Here is a 15,667-nt window from a genome sequence, read left to right on the forward strand (position 1 = left end):
GAGAATAAAAGAAAAATATGCCTCATGAAAATGCAGGAGAGCCATCCCACATAAAGACCATCTTTAAAATGCGCATTATTTATTTGACAGACTGTAATGGTTGTTTCAAGGATATTATGGGCTGTCACGTGAATATGTATTTTAGGGTGAATACTACAGTGCAAACACTAAGCTTGCACAATGCACATCAAAAATATAACATAATGAAATGCCTTTTGAAGATCAGGCCATATATGATAAGATGTTGGAAATGGGAAACCCAGTTGAGTAAAATCGGAAAAGATCATATGACCCAAATGAGACACAGGTCAACTTCTATGGAAGGTAAGGGAATAGAAAAAGAGAAAAAAGAAAGAAACCGTAGCACAATGTAGTAATGTCATTATTTTTGCATTACTCGATTCTGATATTTTGGAAATTTATATCTAATGGATATGATATATCATGAGTGTCATGGAATTGTGTCATATTTATAGTATTTTGGGCCAGTTGTCAGTCTCAGAATTAATAACTGATCAATTATAGAAAGTTTATTTTAGTTCAGGATTAAAAATAATTATGCACTCAACTAAGAGGTTTTTTAAAGATTTTTTCCTAACACCTATGGTTTTATGTTAGGCATGGTTGCAGGTATAACATGTTTTAACCTGAAGGTACCTAGACTCAAGTAGAAGCTGAAAAAGGTATAACATAACTATCTAAAAGTAATAAGGGCTGTCAGAGATACATAGATACAGTGTTCTGTCTATCTTGAGGGAAATACCAAATTGAGGCAATCTGACCTGTCTAAAATAAAGCATGATTGAAGGTTTTCATATTTTGATGCATTCCATCAATAATTGTGACTTCAATTTAGAATCTTTGTTACCTATGTTGATATCTCAAAAATATGTGTTTTAATATATAAAAGATTTCCTATTCTGGTTTTATTTTTAGAACATGCAAAAATAATTCTCCAAGTATTATATTATAAGTCATATGACTTTGGCAATTTCCAATCAGCGATTGTGATTCAAAATCTTCTAACCCAGAAATTGAACATGACAGTTAAACTTCAATAAGCCATTTAGTTTTCACTCTGACTGGATTTATCTGTGCTGTAATTTTATTTTTTCATTTTTCTCTTTATTCTCCAAATATTGTTAAAATAGAAAAATTGGACATTTTTATTGAAATGGAGGTAATTCTTTCAAAGTTCTCTTTTTCCCAATTTCATTAACAGGAGAGAACTTTTCAGTGGTATTCATAGAAACCAGAATAAAGAATTGAAATATGAAAAAAAATATAATTTGCTACAACTGTGGAAATTACTGATATCAAACTTTCTTAAATGCTTAAAATTTAGAAGACATTTCTTGAGACTGATGATACATATTAGAATTACAATGTGATTCACAGACATGATGTTCTTTCATGGTCACACTGAAAAACTAAAAATGAGAAAGATGAAATAAATTTTAATAACATGTATTAATTTATTAGCATTTCAGTATATATGTGGTCAATGAAATATTTTTTGTCATTTAAATTTTTTTGTTTTTCATGTTGTCTTTGAAGTCTGATATCAACTTCACATAATACATCTGATTTCAAGTGCTCAAAAACTTTAGTGGGAAATGGCTACACTACTTGGCAGTGATGGTCTAATATTTATTTTATATATTTATATTATATTATACATTATTAAGTATATTATGTATATTTATAAAAATATTTATTTTTTGAGAATTTTATATATGAGTCCTGTATGAACATAATTTTTCTAGCTCCTTCCCCTCATGACAACCACTTCCATATCTCCATCCATTTCCTTTCAAATTCATGGCCTCTTATTCTTTAATCATTATGGTTACACACACCCACACACATGTACACACACACATAGACACACAGACACACACACAAACATACATATGAACTGCTGAATCCCATTAGTGTTGCTTCCATATATGCGTGTTTAGGGCTGACCACTTGGGATCTATTCACCTATGAAGGAGTCTATCTCTTTAGAAGACTCATTCTCCCTTCCTTAGTGGCCATTAAATGCATGTAGATGTTCATCTAGGTGTAGGTGGGAGTTTTTGTTCCACCAGCAACTCCCAAATACCCAGCAACTGCTTCTCAAATTACCACACAGAATCTTATATTAATTATAGCTGCTTGGCTATTAGCTCAGGCTTACTACTGACTAGCTCTTACAATTAAATTAACGTATAATTCTTATCTGTGTTTAGCCAAGTGGCTTGGTACCTTTTCTCAGTTCAGCATTTTCATCTTGATTTCTCTGAATCTGGTTGGTGATTCCCTGACTACGTCCTTCCTTTTGCCAGCATTCTCCTACTCTGCTTGACCCATTTATACTTCCTGCTTGGCTACCAGACAATCAGTGTTTTATTAAACCAATTTGAGTGACAAATCTTTACAGTGTACAAGAGCATTATCCCACAGCATCTCCATTTTCTCTTTTTTGTTTAATTAAAAAAGAAGGTTTTAATCTTAATATAGTTAAATAAAAAATTTAATAATTGCAGTAACAATATCCAATCCATTTGCATTTGACAAAATCAGAGAAAATACTTAATTACCTATCTTATCTTGGTGAGTCTAATGTTTTATATCTAACTTATCTTCTATTATAACTAAAGAAAACTATAACTATCTAGTCTTAAACTCCATCAAAGACTCCAGAAGGATTCAGTGTTACCTGATGACAGGGACATCAGGCTGCCTGGACAGTCACCCAGTTTTTCTGCAACGTTGGGGCATCTGTCTTTGGCCTATAATCCTGGCATATCTGACAGACTGATCTGTGAAGCAGGATTTTTGTACCACCTTGTCTTTGCAAAATTCTGCAGTCACTTTCTTTTGTGCCCTACTTGTCCAATTTGTAAAGTATTCTATCAGCAGTCCAGGCGAGAACATTTTCATTTCCCACATGGCTAGCTTTTGCCACCAAAAAAACAAAACGAAGTAAAACAAAAATCAAACCAAAAAAACCCTCCGTATACAGATTCTTTGACGCTTATCATCCTCTGGTGATGCCAGGAGCAGACATGTCTCACTGTCTAAATCCTCAAAACATCTTAAATGCCATATTCTGTGTGTCTTTGAATTGCTTGAAGATTATCTGTCTCTATATGACCTTGAAAACACACCTAACATGACCATAAGTTTGCAATTATAGAGCTGAGTTAAATGAGCTGAATAAACATAATACCCTAAATAAAAGTAGAAATACACATACAGTATAATAAAACTATCTTTAAATTTGCATCAATATTATATTCCTCTAAATGATAAATATCCATAACTCACCAAATAACCAAAGGCCACCCATACCCGCAACTCTTGGGAATGTGGATAGAGTTTTCTCAATACTTTTTCCTGACATCTGTAGAAAAAGTATCTTTAGGGTCACAGAAAGAAAATTTGAGATAATGACCAGGTCCAGGGAAGACCAAGCTGATAGATATCACCTGCCAACTTTCAGAAGGTTTCATCTGATCAAACCTGGTCCATATTAACCCTGAAGGAATCCACAGCCTCTCATCTCCTGTGGGAACAAAACTCCAACGCACTTTTTTTTTTCCATTTGACAAATCTATTTTTTGACTTATTTTTTAAAGTTAAGACATTTCTAAAATATCAAGATTGGTTCAATTTAGCAGTCCTGTTCACAATCCCATGTGTCCTAGCAGCTGTCTTCTGCATCTCAACAGTCAGAAAATTCAAAATCAACACATATAGGATCCAAACTACGTGTGTATTTCCTATCTGTATGGGGCTTATTATTTTTAATTCTCTCTTTAAATTCTTTATTTTATAAACTATTCACTTTTTCTATGACTATACACTTTTCCTTTTCTTTGGCGTATGCACATTGTTAAACACACTGTAAAAACATCTTGTTAACTTAGGGATTTTCATGACAATGAGACACATCTTCAGAGAAGATGATGGGCATTGAAGGGATTCCTTACAGAGTGTGTTTTCATTCTGGCAATGTTAGCCACTAGGCAAAGAAACTGTTCTTGCCTTTGAATGCTGACAATGTGCTGTGCAGACTGGACATGTAGGACACACACACACACACACACACACACACACACACACACAAACCTGTGTTTTTGAAATTTACCAATATAAGGCAGGACTGTCTTTCAAAATTCCTGCTTCACAGAAGAACTGCAGGACATTCTGCAGGACATGAAAACTGACTGAGGAATTTTGCCAAAACAAGGCATGACAGTCCAAAATTCCTGCTTCATAGAAAAGTTTTCCCAGTACTCTAGACCTGTAGGCTGAAGATGGATGCCCCAACATTGCAAAGGAACTTTGAGTGACTGTCCAGGCAGCCAAATATATCTGTTATTAGGTAATATTACATCCTTCTGGGTCTTTGAAGGAGTTGAAGACTGAATAGTTATAACTGCAGTTTTCCTTAGTTATGATAGAAAGTAAATTAGGTGTAAAATTTTGGATTCACTAAGATAGGATAGATAATACATTATTTCCTCTGAATATGCTAACTACAAATGGACAGAATATTGTAAATGTAATCTTTACTTGATAATTGTTATTATATATAGTCTTACTATGTTTAAGTTTAAACACTTTCATTTTTATTTAGACAAAAAGCAGAAATGCAGTAGAATATCATTTTAAGGAGTGTTACTTTTGTTTAACTCTGTGAAGCTGTGTTACTGTACCCGTGTAAAACACCTGATGGTCTAATAAAGAACTGGCCAATAGCTAGGCAGGAGAAGGATAGGCAGGGCGAACAGGCAGAGAGTATGTGTGGATGAAAAAATCTGAAAAGGGAGAAAGAGTAAGGAGCTGGAGTAGGAGGACATGCAGGGCTAGCCACCCAGCTACTCACACAGCAAGCCACAGAGTGTCAGAGTAAGATACAGAAGTAAGAGAACAAGAAAAGCCTAGAGGCAAACAGGTAGATGGGATAAGTTAAGTTACGAAAGCTGAAGCCAAGCCAAGCTAAGGCTGGGCATTGGTAACTAAGAATAAGCCTATGTGTGTGATTTCTTGGGGAGCTGGGTGGCAGGGCCCCCAAAAGAGCAACCCCCCAAAGAAAGAGAAAAATACAACAAAAAACATCTAGAGGTAGGACTGTTTGAAATACATCCTGTTGATCTTGGCATGTTTCCTTGCATTGATATTGTTCAGTTCTTGCTTAGCAAACCATATAGTTGAGATTTCATGAATATAGCTTCATGTCATATCTAGAAGGTACACGTTTTGTAAGAGACATTGTAGAACAACAAAAATGACAAAATAAATGTGAATCCAATATATCACTATTCATAGAGAGTTTTTTTTTTTTACCATATTGATTCTTTACTATAAAATTAAGGACTTTGGAATTTGGACTTTCAGATAAATAGATCTTCAACTACATATTATTTCCTAGAACTCAGCATTTAAGAGACAGGGGTTATTTCAACTCCCAAAATAGTTTCAAAAGTAGAGAACCCTGAAAACTCTCTGTCCCATAACTGTTATTGACTATTGATTTGTTCCATTTCAAAGTGTAAATGGCATGTAATTGAAATTATCCCTTTGTGGCTTTCCTAAAACTATGTTAAAGACATAAGCTTGTTTTGTGGTTTTTCAAATTATGAAAGGATACTTCTTTGCTCAAAGGAACTCTTTACGATTTCACTGTTTCTATTACTTGGGTGGTGACTTGGGATTATTAGCATGAGACCTGTCCTCATCTTTAAGTGATTAGATCCAAAGACTGATTATGAAATGAAATAAACTTAATAAAAAATCTAATAAGAGAATATATGCCAGCCTTCATCAAGGGAGACTTAGACATATTAAGGGGATTTCATTGTCAGCCCCAGCAAGTATGGTTACTGTGGGTTCTCCTTGGAAATTCCATCTCAACATTTCTTAAAGGCTTATCCAGTAGCAAAAGCAAGGTGTTCAGAAGTATGGAGCCACTAGGTTTTTCAGGAGGTTAGTACAGATGGTACAAGCAATGCATCCAGGGGACTGAATCTCAGGGAGACCAGGGCTGGGCAAGAATATTAAAGGAATTGTGGTAAGGTGCAAATGAATGTTGAGACAAAAACTGAAGGGCCCTTTGTAAATGTCAAGGAGTAAGCGTGGAAAGAGCACGAGGAGACACTTAGCAAGGGATCAGCTCAATTCTGTACTCTGTTCAGGCACAGTGGACTGGAGGTTTAGATCTACCTTTGAAGGTTTAGATCTTTATGCTATGCTTGATTGGCATTTGTAATTGATAGACAAGTAGTATCAGGTAGTTTTCTATCACTATGGTGAAACACTGAAAACAACTTACCTGGGAGGTCATTTTGACTCCTTGTTTCAGAGTCGGGCCATGGCTGCTTGATCATAATAATGCTTAGGGCATGTGGTAGCATAGTGAGTGTATCAGTGCAGGACAGAGTGTTCACAGAAAGTGCTCACAAGGTGGTGGCCAGGAATCAAAGACACTGAGTAAGGGGTGTGTAGTTAGAGCTTTCCTGCCTGGCCCACAGTCAGGACAAATCTCTTTCACCCACCAGTTCCACAGTCGCTCAGACCCAACCAAGTAAACACACAGAGACTTACATTGTTTACAAACTGTATGGCCATGGCAGGCTTCTTGTTATCTACTTTTTCTATCTTAAATTAACCCATTTCTGTTAGTCTATACTTTGCCACATGGCTCGTGGCTTACCAGTACCTTACATCTTGTCATGGCAGTGACTGGTGGTGTCTCTCGCCACCCAGCCCCTCACCTCCCAGAATTCTCTTCTCTCTTGTCCTGCCTATACTTCCTGTCTGGCCTCTGGCCAATCAGAACTTTATTTACACAGAGCGATATCCACAGCACTTCCCCTTTACTTTTTTTTTTTTTAAAGGAAGTTTTTAACTTTTACATATTACAATTACATATAACAAAACAATTATCAAGCAAGAATTATAGTTACAATATTAAAGAAGATATCCTATCTATCTTATATTTGTGAGTCTAAGGTTTTATATCTAACCTATCTTTTATCATAATTGAGGAAATTATATCTATCTAGTCTTCAACCACACCAAAGACCTCAGAAGGATATAATATTACCTGAGAACCGGGAGAAGGATGCAAGTAACTTTCAGGAGTCTTGTAGGGGAGACAGAGACAGCTGGGCAGCCTGAACAGTCACCTAATGTTCCTTTGTAAAGTTGGGGCATTTGTCTTCAGCCCACAGGGCTAGAGTCTGTTGGTCACTTCTTTCAGTGTCCTGTAGAATGTCTGGCAGTTTACTCTGCGAAGCAGGAAACTGAAGGACCATTTTGTCAAGCAAAGTTCAGTGGTCACCTTTCTATGGGTCCTGCATGTCCAGTCAATCAAGCAGTCCAGGCAAGAACAGTTTCTTGCCCAAATGGCTATTTTTGCCAAGGTGAAAATAAACTCAATATAAAGTATCTTCAATGCCCATCCTCCCCACTGAAGTAAATCCGGTGTTGCCAGGAGCAGACATGTCTCACTGTCCAGAAAGTCTAAATTTTAAAAATGTTTTAAATGCCATATTTTGTAGACCTTTGAAGTGTTTGAAGATTACCTGTCTATCTGAAATATATCTATGCATACCTAGAAAAGTTAACTAACATGGCTACAAGTATGATTATCATATGTGACTATTAATCTATTTTTAATTATCCATTACAATTTTAAATGAGCTGTACAAACATAATACCTTAAACAAGAGTAGAAATATACACACAGTATAATAAAATTAGCTTTGTTTGTATCAATAGACTAAAATCTATACCAATGTAAAACATTTTAAACAAGTTGTTGTTCTTTAGAAGTAAGTTCATTAATCTCCCCTTTTATCCTATTATATCTATATAATATCCCATTTTCTTCCTAAGAAAGAGATCACATTTATAATCAACCTGTTTTAAATAAAAATATTGTTTTTTTTTGTTTGTTTTTTTTGTTTGTTTTTTTTTTGTTTTTTTTTTTTTGTTTTTTTGTCCCACACCAGAGGGCTCTTCTGATTTGGGACACAAAAATCTCTTAACCATTTTTTTTTTAGTAATATGTCTGGATTTAGAGAAGGAGTGAGCCAATTCCATCTCCAAAGCCAGCTTGATAATTTTGGGAAATTGGGCGTAGTTTTTCTTACTACTTCCTGCTGGAGGGGGGCGCTGTATCTTATGGGGACATAAAGAAAATTTTAGGATTATGGAGTAGTCTGTGAGGGTAAACCTCTGAACCAGTTGCCTTGAAACCATTTTGGATGTTGGATCATCTGGGCCATGGTGTCATCGGAGACCTCTCAGGTGGTCTTGGCTGATCAAACCTGATGTATCTTACTCTGGAACAAATCCACAGCCTCTGGCTTTTTGTGGAAACAAAAGCAGAGACTCTTTTTCAAAGCAACATGTCCTTATATCCAAATTTTGAAGTCAAGGTACCTTTAAAATTTACATATTTGTTTAACTCAACAGCTTTTACGATCAAATCTTTTTCTGCAGTTAAAAATCCCAAAGACAAGACAAACCAGATTCTCTGTGTAATATCCATCTTTGTAAGACTGAAACGCTGCTGTGGCTGCTGGCTCCGCCCACCTCAGCTTCCCAACATGGTGGTGGTACAGTTTACCACCAGCTCTGGGTCTGGAGCCATGTGTACCATCAACTATCAGAAGCAGTTCTATCAAAGGAGTGCATAGCCCAGAAACTTTTTCTTTTTTCTTTTCTTTTTTTTAACTAGCAAAGGCTAAATCCACCATGCAGCAGAGTAAAGTGCCGCTTGTAGACTCCTCATTCCCGCCCCACTGCAGGTCAGACACACAGGCCAGGAACCCGCCATAGTAGCTCACACCGGCAGGCTGCCACTAACTTGAGAGAGACAACTAGGAAGCTGTATTTAGCTCTGTTTTAGAATCTTTTTTCTCAGGTTTTAGGTGGAAACTCTTGCCCCACGTTCGGAGCCATTTGTAGTTAGAGTTTTCCTGCCTGGCCCAGTCAGGACAAATCTCTCTTACCCGCCAGTCCCACAGTCGTTCAGACCCAACCAAGAAAGCACACAGAGACTTACATTGTTTAGAAACTGTATGGCCATGGCAGGCTTCTTGTTATCTACTTTTTCTATCTTAAATTAACCCATTTCTGTTAGTCTATACTTTGCCACTTGGCTTGTGGCTTACCAGTGTCTTTACATGTTGCTTTTCACGGCGGCGGCTGGTGGTGTCTCTCCCCAGCCTTCTACTTCCCAGAATTCTCTACTGTCTTGTCCCGCCTATACTTCCTGCCTGGCCACTGGCCAATCAGAACTTTATTTACACAAAGCGATATCCACAGCAGGGGTGGGCTCTTCTTCAAGAGCACACTCCCGATGACCCAACTCTTTTCAATAGACCCCACATTCTACAGGTTCAGCAACTTCCCAATTGTACTACTCTTGGGACTAAATCTTATCACGTGGATCCAGAAGGTAAATTTAGGAGCCAAACTAAACATGTATCTCACATCCAGCCTGCATTCATTTTCATAGTTTTATTTTTTAAAATTATTGTTTGTGTTGTTTGTATTTATTTTATGTAACAAATCTTTCTAAAGCAACAGAAAAGGAAGAACGAAATTGTGAGACTTCCCATTCACAGTATGTTTTATTCAGTTGGTTTCGCAGTTGGTGAGTTACTTTTAAGCAGCTCTCGGGATGATGATATTTTGTAAATCAGGGCCATCTTGTTGTATGGAAGCCAGACCGCACAGAACACAGACACTTTTTGAATTTTTCTGACTTCTTGTGGCCTGGCTAGTGCTTTCAGCTCAATTTTCCTTTCTTTGTTGTAGCCACCCTGTGCTACTTGCATTGCTCTGCCAATCGTTTATCCTGTTAGAAAGATCTCTTCCAAGTTTGGCAAACTGGTCAGAGAAACTGAGAGAATCAAAATGTTTGTGATCTTTCCCAATGGTGGCATGTGGTCCCTGTTCTCTCCACAGTGACAGTTTCTGCTTCTGTCTTTCCCTTTGCTACTTTAAACTCCAAGTTTTACTAAATTAACCTGAACACCTGCTATCTTTTTAAAAGTCAACTTTTGCTTAGCATAGAAACAAATAATATCTTGTCCTCTCAATCTAAAGACCTATGATTGATGAAATTAACAAAAATACATTGGAATTCTCTTAACTTCTGAAAAGTAACCACATGTTATTAATGTTTATCTCTTACAATATGGATATTTTAGTCCAAATTATTTGGGACTATCAAGTGAAATATTAATATTATGTCTTCTGGCTAGAGAGCTGGTGGTGACTATACATATAAAAATGACTACTCCAAACCTCAATTTCTGTGTTTACATTCTTAATATTGTACATTGAACACATAGTTTAAAGCTTATGATATCATAAAATTCTTGAATCAGAGTATACCTCATCTATCAACAGCTAGAGTTATATGCTTGAGTTTAGAATGTGGATAGTGCTTAACTTATACCTAAAAAATAAAATTCATTCTGCAAGAATTTTTATTGATGATAAATAATATTTGAGGCTTTAAGATAAAATGAGTATATTTCTTCTAGAAATATGCTCTATTTTTTTCTAGTACGAGTTTATCTACCACATTGCACGCCTTAAATAAATAAATGTCTATATCTTCAGACATAAAATACATATGCACACAAATAACATACTATTGATGTGATATACATGTATGAAAATATATTTATTCAAACCTTTTATATATATTGATTGTATGTACTCATACACATAAAAACACACACATGTACGTGTATTCTTGTTTGTATATTGCGAGCATGTGCATGCATGCGTTTATGTGCAGTGAGTATCACAATGCTGTTTGTCTCTATTTGGGACAGTTGGATGTTGCAACATCATTGTCAGATGTGAAAGCTGATGATTTTAGCACTTTTACTGTGCTTACTCTAGTCACTGGGTGCTACATAAGATAAAAGATGAGCTATAGGCACCTCTTTTGGTTTTAGCTAAATTTCTTGGATCTGCTGGCTATTTCTCTACATCTAACTTTTATGGGATTTCTAATATATAACTTTTGTCATAATATTCTTTAATTGCCACTCTTGATTTTTCTTGAGTTTATAGACCACTTTTGCCTGCATATTTGAAAAAGAGATGTTAGTACATAAGTGAAATAACAAAATTAGTGTTTTGAGTACTCCTGACCATGAACATGCACTGTCATGTGGAAGTAGTTGCTGTGGTCTAAGGCAGCTTATGGATACTGAAATATTACCTTCAACACAACAGCAGTGTAATATAGTGATATTTTATTTGTATTGAAATGTGATTTTATTTATATGTTAATAAAGTTGCCTTGAGATCAGAGCAAGCCAGAGCAGAAACTGGGTGGTAGTGGTGCACACCTTTAATCCCAGCACTTGGGAGGCAGAGCTAGGTAGATCTCTGTGCGTTCAAGGACACAGCCAGCATGGCAGACACACACTTTTAATCTCAATAGCAACCATAGAAGACCTGGAGGTCTGTACAAACAGGCAGTGACGAGGAGGTCATTTGGCTGGGTTTACAACCAATGAGAAAACCGAACAAAAAATCTATAAAAAAGATAGGACACAGAGAGGTAGCTCTCTTGCGGAGAGGAAGAACAGCAGAAGCAGTGAAGGGTAAGGTTTTCTTCTCTGGCTCTGACCTCATGGTTTTTAACTCTGCAATTGGTTTTGTGTTTCTTATTTAACAAGCCGGTTACATCTACATTTGGCGCCCAACGTGGCAAGAATTCTTTAAAAAACCGCTTGCCTTGGCAGTGGGTCCGGCTTCCCGCCCGGGCGGGCCTGGCTCCCTATCTCCGGCTTAGCCCCGGTCTAACCCAGGCCTAGCTCATCTTAGGACTCAGGCCCAACCTACCTTAACTACAAGCAGTTATCGCCGCAGCTGGAGTTACTTGCTTAAAAAGCCGGTGCTACAAACAACTCAAGACTGGAAGCTATCGCTAATTGCAGTAGCTACATGCAACTGCAGATAGGCTGCTTTTGGCTGAAACGCCAGCGCACATGGTCGGTCGGAGCTTAAGGAAGCCAGAACCCAGGCTTGACTCGGCTCAAACAGGAACATTGAAGCGGTTGGATTCAAGCTTTTAGCCAGAACGTGGCTACGCTTTCTCTCTCTCTCTCTCTCTCTCTCTCTCTCTCTCTCTCTCTCTCTCTCTTTCTTTCTCTCTCTGGATTCCCACCTTGGACACTAGGTAGCTGTTTTGAAATTCCCTCGTATTTCTACTGTTCTACACAGAATTGGTAAGTCATTTATATCAGATATTTTAAAGGAAACTATTTAAAAGAGATTATTTTCCACATTAAAAAAAATGGGTTTTATGTGTACATTGGAAGAAATTTGGGCTTTGTTTGAAATTTTAGGCAGTATGGTAATGGAACAACTATATGAGATTAATGTTGATCGAATTATGTACATTGTTATTCTTCTTATCCTTATTTTACTATTTAAAAAGATAGTCAATTTAAGTGCCAGGATAAAAATTTTAGAAAAACCTGTTAAACCTGTTAAAATGAATTATAGAGGAATTCAGATTCAGACAGAAGAAATTAACAGTGAAGTTGTTTCAGGATTGGATTATAAGGTTACAGAAAGAAGGTCTGTTTTCACACAATCACCCTTAATTTATCTGGTAACCATACAACAGCAGCCTGGTCAAGGGAATACGCAAAATATTTGGACTCCAGTTGAAATGTTAGACTTACGAAGGTTTAAGGAAGCAATAGTATCTTATGGCATGCATTCTCCATATGTAAAGCAAATGTTAAACTCCTGGTCAACTTATAATAGAATTATACCACAGGACTGGCGGGAGCTGGCACAGGTGGTTCTGGAACCCAGACAACAGCTCCAGTGGCAAATGTGGTTCAAAGAGGAAGCTAAAAACAGCAAAACAATGTAGGGGTAGAGGCATACAAATCTTCCAGGATCAGCTTGTTGGAGAAGGCCAATATGCTGCAGTAGAAACACAATGTTTATATGATATCCAAACTACAATTCTATGTTGAATGGAAGCCTTGAATGTATGGGACAGAGTTGAGGAACCAGGAAAGAAAACTGAGTCATTTACAAAGGTTATACAGGGCTCAAAAGAATCTTTCACAGATTTCTTACAAAGACTGACTTCAGCAGTAAAGAGAATGGTCCCAAATTCAGAAGCTAGCCAGATAATAATTGAATCTTTGGCTTTTGAGAACGCAAATGAAGCATGCAAGAGAATAATCAGGCTGTTAAAGGCAAGATCTGCACCCTTGGAAGATTGGATTAGAGACACGGTTAATGTTGAGGCTCATGATCATGATAATATGTGGGTAGGAGAAGCAATTTCAAGAGGTTTGAGGAATGTCAGATGTTTTGGATGTGGAAAGCAAGGACATTTGAAAAGGGACTGTAAACAGGGCACTTCTAGAAACAATGTTTCTTCAAGGAACAATGGCAACAGAATGCCCCTTCCTTCCGGAGTATGTAGAAGGTGTGGTAAGGGAAGACACTGGACCAATGAATGTAGATCAACAAGGGACAGACAAGGTAATACTTTGCCTCAGTCTTCGGGAAAATCCCAGAGGGACCTCAGGCAGGCCCCTACAGTGAATTCAGTTCAGACCTTTCCTGCAATCGTAGAGGAGACCCCTACTCAGAGCAGTTAAATGACCAAATACCTATTGGAATAAACCAGGCTACTCAGAGTAATGGAACAACTGAGACAGAGAGAACAGAAAATTCAGGAGAAACCATAAAGAAAATTTTTTGGCAAACTTCTATAAATGAACAAAGACCAAAATTAACAATAAAAATAAATGGTGTTTTGTTGTCTGGTCTGGTAGACACAGGTGCTGATGTTACCATAATTGCATCAGAATTTTGGCATCCATCTTGGCCTCTTTAAGAGGTAAAAGTTCAACTGTTAGGAATTGGAACATTATCTCAAGTGAAACAGAGTGCAAGATGGCTCGAATGTATAGGCCCAGAAGGACAGAGAAGCAGATTAAAACCATATGTGGCTAACATAGCCATGAACCTGTGGGGTTGAGACCTGTTACAACAATGGAATACTCAGATTAACATCCCTCCAACCTCAGAAATAAATAATAAACTAGCATATGTTTCTGAGAGAAATATTAGAAGGTATTATTCTAATGAGTGGTCACCAGCCATCCATATTATACAAGAACAGGGCACAAAAACTGATGATCTTCCAAAGACACCAACAGCTCTACCATTAAAATGGTTAACAGACAAGCCTCTATGGGTTCATCAATGGCCTTTAACAACAGAGAAACTCCAGGCTTTAGAAGAGCTGGTAGAACAGTTAAATGCTCACCATATTGAAGAATCTACTAGCCCATGGAATTCTCCTGTATTTGTTATTAAAACAAAATCTGGTAAATGGAGAATGGTAACAGACCTTAGAGCAATTAACAAAGTAATTCAGCCAATGGGTTCTCTACAATCTGGGATTCCTTTGCCTACTCTGTAACCTAAAGGATGGCCTCTCATAGTTATCGATTTAAAAGACTGTTTCTTTTCAATACCCTTACAAGAAAAAGACAGAGAAAGATGTGCTTTCACGGTGCCTACTTACAATAATTCTCAACCGGTTAGAAGATTTCAATGGAGAGTCCTCCCACAGGGAATGTTGAATAGTCCAACCCTGTGCCAATATTTTGTACAACAGCCCTTGGAAGTGATACGTAAAAAATTTCCTAAATCTTTAATTTATCATTACATGGATGATATTTTACTAGCTGACTCAAATGAAGATACTTTAGAAAGAATGTTTGAAGAATTAAAGAAAATATTGCCTTGCTGGGGATTATAAATTGCTCCTGAAAGGATACAAAGAGGAGATTCTATTAATTATTTAGGATATAAAATAGAGCTACAAAAAATTAGACCTCAAAAGGTACAAATTAGGAGAGATCGCCTAGAGACTCTTAATGACTTTCAAAGATTATTTGGGGACATTTCTCGTCTATGAACTATTGTTGGGGTAAAAAATTATAAACTGAATAATTTGTTCAAAATCTTAGAAGGTGACAAGGACTTAAATAGTCCAAGAGAATTATCACCTGAAGCTGAGAAAGAATTGACCTTGGTAGAAAAAAAGTACATGAAGGACATGTAGATCATATTGATCCAAAGCTGGATTGCATTTTGGTTATTTTACCTTCTAGGCATTCTCCTACAGGAATATTAATGCAGAGAGACGGTATTATATTGGATTGGATATTTTTTCCCAAATAAACCAAATAAAAAATTAAAATCTTATGTGGAAAAAATCTCTGACTTAATTTTGAAAGGAAAATTGAGACTTTGTCAATTAGCAGGAATAGACCCAGCAGAAATTGTTGTACCTTTAACTAAAGAGGACATTGAAAAATTATGGACAGAAAGTGAACCTTGGCAAAGAGCTTGTAGTAATTTTTTTTGGAGAAATTAACAGCAAATATCCTAAAAGCAATAGAATTGATCTTATAAAGAGAGCTGATTGGATCTTGCCTCGAAATGTACGTGAAAAACCCATATCTGGAGTTTGGACATTTTACACAGATGCCAACAAACAAGGAAAGGCAGGTTACAAATCAGAAAATTTAAGTAAAGTGGTTCAAAGTCCTTATAATTCAGTTCAAAAATTGGAATTGTA

Source organism: Onychomys torridus, chromosome 2, assembly GCF_903995425.1.
Source record: "Onychomys torridus chromosome 2, mOncTor1.1, whole genome shotgun sequence".
Lineage (NCBI taxonomy): Eukaryota > Metazoa > Chordata > Mammalia > Rodentia > Cricetidae > Onychomys > Onychomys torridus.